The sequence below is a fragment of the Hordeum vulgare genome, chromosome 2H (assembly GCF_904849725.1).
Source record: "Hordeum vulgare subsp. vulgare chromosome 2H, MorexV3_pseudomolecules_assembly, whole genome shotgun sequence".
NCBI classification, from domain to species: Eukaryota; Viridiplantae; Streptophyta; class Magnoliopsida; order Poales; family Poaceae; genus Hordeum; species Hordeum vulgare.
In genome coordinates, this window is record NC_058519.1 from 359588740 (window position 1) to 359593841 (window position 5102).

Genomic DNA, 5102 nt, shown 5'->3' on the forward strand with positions numbered 1-5102 from the left:
AGCTGGTGTCCGACCTACGATCTGGCCCTAGGTTGGGTCTGTAGTATAGTCAGGCCATGTGCCTTCTAGTTTCACCTGTCTGTACTCAGACAGTTTTAAACACTTCTGCTGGCTTGTAACTGAATGTCTGCTATGATGGGTCTTGAGACCCTTACTGTGTAATATTATGTGTGTGGCTCTTCCGAGCCTCTTAAATAAAGATTGTATGTTTATGGTTATGTTGTGATGCCATCGATGTATCTATACGTATCGGTATGACATGCGTACGTGTGTCGTACTTGATATGTATGGGGTTCGATTACCTAGCCGTAAACTTTAGTAGCACTCCTTACAGGGAAATGCCCCTTTGTGATCCAACAAGCCATGCTAGCTCGCTACTGCTCCGGACACATTGGTTGACCGGCATGTGTCCTTCTTAGCTACTGTGTCTGTCCTCTTTGGGGAAATGTCACGCGATGTAATGGAGTCCTTGTAGCTTGCTACGACTCGTCTACATTCGCTGGTGACCGACACCTGCTTTGCTGGGTCATGTATGCTTGTCCCTGTGCGGAGCTGCCACTTTGGTTTATGACTAGACATGTCGATCCGGGTTCTTTGTCATTGGAATGCTAGCGACATAATTGCATACGTGAGTCAAAAGGCGCAAACGGTCCCGGCTAAGGTAAGGCTGCAGCCGTGGGGTTAACTGTGCGTGAGACCGCAAAGGGATGCGATGTGTTACAGGCTGGATTCCTATGGCTTAGGATCGGGGTCCCGACAGATACATACCCATATGATTTTTATATGTTGTTCTATAATCCCAAAGTGCATCATCTAATTTCTTAGACCAATTCTTTCAGGACCTATTGACAATCTTTTGTAAGATTAGTTTTATTATGTATTGCTAAGTTCAACTTGACCAGTCGACTCAGGATGATAAGGTGATGCAATTCTATGGTTAACATCATAATTAGCAAGCATTTTACGGAAAGCACCATAAATAAAGTGTGAAACACCATCAGTCATTAAATATCTAGGGACTCCAAACCTTGTGAAAATAACTTCCTTAAGCATTTTAATAGAGGTGTTGTGATCAACACTACTAGTTCGAATAGCTTCTACCCACTTAGTAACATAATCGACAGCAACCAAAATATGTGTATACCCATTACACGAAGGAAAAGGTCCCATGAAATCAAATCCCCAAACATCAAATGGTTCAACAACAAGTGGAAATCCATAGGTAGTATTTCTTGACGCTTACCGATATTACCTATTCTTTGACATTCATCACAAGATGAGACAAACTTACGGGCATCCTTGAAGAGAGTAGGCCAATAAAAACTAGATTGCAATACCTTATGAGAGGTTCTGTCTCCCGCGTGATGCCCTCCATAAGCTTCGGAGTGACATTTCTGTAGGACTTGTTCCTATTCATGCTAAGGTACACAACATCTAAAAATACCATCTACTCCTTGTTTATAAAGATGTGGGTCATCCCAAAAGTAATGTCTTAAAATCATAGAAGAATTTTTTTTGTTGGTATGTGAAACTAGGTGGTATGTATTTAGCAACAATATAATTAGCATAATCATCATACGAAGGTGTACTATTAGAAACATTTATTGCAACTAATTGTTCATCAGGAAAGCTATCATTAATAGGTTGTGCGTCATCAAAAATATTTTCAAGCCTAGACAAGTTATCAGTTACGGGGTTTTCTGCTCCTTTCCTATGAGTGATATGCGAATCGAATTCTTGTAACAGAAGAACCCACCTAATGTGTCTAGATTTAGCATCTTTCCTTTCCATAAGATATTTAATAGCAACATGATCGGTGTGAACAATAACTTTAGAATCAACAATGTAAGATCTGAATTTATCACAAGCAAACACTGCTGCTGAGAATTCTTTTTTGGTAGTAGCATAATTTTGTTGAGCAATGTCCCGAGTTTTACTAGCATAATGGATAACATTCAATTTCTTATCAACTCTTTATCCTAGAACAACACAAACAACATAATCACTAACATCACACATAATCTCAAAAGGCAAGTTCCAATCAGGTGGTTGAACAAGAGGTGCAGTAATTAAGGCTTTCTTTAGTGTTTCGAAGGCTTCCAAACAATCATCATCAAACACAAAAGTAATATCCTTTTGCAAAATATTTGTAAGAAGCCTACAAATTTTAGAAAAGTCTTTGATAAACCTTCTATAGAAACCAGCATGACCAAGGAAACTACGAATACCTTTGATATCTTTAGGGCATGGCATTTTCTCTATTGCATCAACCTTGGCTTTGTCTACCTGAATGTCTCTTTCAGAAATTTTATGGCCCAAAACAATACCTTCGTTAACCATAAAGTGACACTTCTCCCAATTCAAGACAAGGTTTGTTTGTTCACATCACCGCAAAACTCGATCAAGATTGATTAAATAATCATCAAAAAGACTTCCCATAAACAGAAAATTCATCCATGAAAACCTCAACAATCTTTTCACAGAAATAATATAATATAGTAGTCATACATCTTTGAAAGGTAGCAGGTGCATTATATAAACCAAAAGGCATACGTTTATAAGCATAAGTTCCAAAAGGACAAGTAAAAGTGATATTTGCTTCATCAGGTTGTGACATAGGTATTTGTGAAAAACCAGAATATCCATCAAGAAAGCAAAAATGTGTGTTCTTAGATAGTCTTTCTAACATTTGATCAATAAAAGGCAGAGGGTAATGATCTTTTCTAGTTGCTTTGTTTAATTTTCTAAAATCAATTACCATTCTATAGACCATGACAATTCTTTGTGGGATAAGTTCATTCTTATCATTAGGAACAACAGTAATACCTCCCTTCTTACGGATACAATGAAACTCACTTACCCATCTACAATCAGCTATAGGATAGATTATACCTGCTTCCAGAAGTTTCAATATTTCCGTTCTTACCACTTCTTTCATCTTCAGATTTAACAGACGTTGGTGATCAACAATAGGTTTAGCATCAGGTTCCATATTAATCTTGTGCTAACATAGAGTGGGACTAATGTCCTTAAGATCATCAAGAGTATATCCAATAGCAGCTCGGTGCTTCCTTATAACTTTCAATAATCTTTTTTCTTCATATTCTGAAAGGTTAGCACTAATAATAACAGGATATATCTTTTTCTCATCAACATAAGAATATTTCAAAGTGTCCGGCAATTGTTTTAATTCAAACACAGGATCACCTTTAGGTGGAGAGGGATATCCTAGAGTTTCAATAGGCAAATTGTGTTTAAGCAAAGGTTGTTGTTCAAAAAATATTCTATCTATTTCATTTCTTTCACGTATATGCAAATCATTTTCATGGTCTAGAAAATATTGTTCTAAAGGATCAATAGGAGGTACAACAATAGAAGCAAGACCAATTATTTCATCCTTACTAGGCAAATCTTTCTTATGCGGTTGTCTACTAAACTTGGAAAAGTCAAATTCATGAGATTCATCACCAAAGCTAACACCGACAATTTGTTTCTTACAATCTATTTTGGCTTTGACGGTGTTCAAGAAAGGTCTACCAAACATAATGGGACAAAAGCCATCTTGTGGGGAGCCAAGAACAAGAAAATCAGTAGGGTATTTTATCTTCCCACACAAGACTTCAACATCTCTGAGAATCCCAATTGGTGATATAATATCTCTATTGGCAAGTTTATAGTAACATCTATGTCTTCTATTTCAGCAGGTGCTATTTCATTCATAGTTTCTTCATATAAGGAAAAAGGAATAGCAGACACACTAGCACCTACGTCACATAACCCGTTATAACAGTGATGTCCTATCTTAACTAAGACAACAGGCATGCCAACAACTAGTCTATGTTTATATTTTTTATACGGTTTGGCAATTCTAGAGGCTTCATCACTGAAGTAAATAACATGCCCATCGATATTATCCACCAAGAGATCTCTAATCATAGCAACCCTAGGTTCAAATCTGATTTGTTCAGCTGGTTTGGGTGTTATAACATAAATTTTGTTAACCACGGTTGAAGCTTTAGTATGTTCCTTCATCCTAACATGGAAATGTGGTTTTTCAGTATAAGCAGTGGGAACAACTGGATAAACATTGTAAATGATAGTTTCTTCTTTAGCTTTTACCGGTTCTTTAATTTCTTATTTAATAGGTGGGTGATATTTAAACCACTTCTCCTTAGGGAGATCAACATGAGTAGCAAAAGTTTCACAAAAGGAAACGACTATCTGAGAGTCAAGTCCATATTTAGTGCTAAACTTTTGAAAAGCATCGGTATTCATAAAAGATTTAACACAATCAAACTTAGATTTAATACCTGACTCTTCAGAGTTGAGTTTAAATCTTTCTAAAAGATCCCATCGGAATTCAATAGTCTTCTTAGTAAAGAACCAGTACAAGAAGTATCGAGCATGGATTGATCATTACGAGAAAGCCGAGCATAAAAATTGTGAATAATAATTTCTCTTGAGAGATCATGATTGGGGCATGAATATAACATTGACTTAAGCCTCCCCCAAGCTAGAGCGATACTTTCTCCTTCACGAGGCCAAAAATTATATATATAATTCCGATATCAAGTGCATACCAAAGATAAAGATAAAGGGAAAACCTTATCCTTAGCTTCATCTTCGGGTAAGCCTGCATGCTTAAAGAATCCACAAATTTCAGCCACATATATCAAGTGCATATCAGGATGTTCAGTTCCATCTCCTGCATAAGGATTAGCTAGCAGTTGTTCTACCATACCCGAAGGAATTTCATAGTCAATATTTTCAGTAGGTGCAGTAGGTTGAGGGGAAACGAATTGTCGTTCCGGTCGAGGTGAAGATACCCTGAACAAACCGGTCAAAGGATTGTTTTCCATAGTTGCAAGTGACAATAAATTTCAGCACGTAGTAATAATGTTTGCTTACCAATTTCCACTTACCAAGAGCGCTTCACTCCCCGGCAACAGCGCCAGAAAATAGCCTTGATGAACCACAAGTATATGGTGTCAATTGTAGCCTTTTCCATAAGTAAGAGTGTCGAACCCAACAAGGAGCAGAAGGAAATGACAAGTGGTTGTGAGCAAGGTAGCAAGTGCTAAAATTGTAAGTAGCGGAGTAGT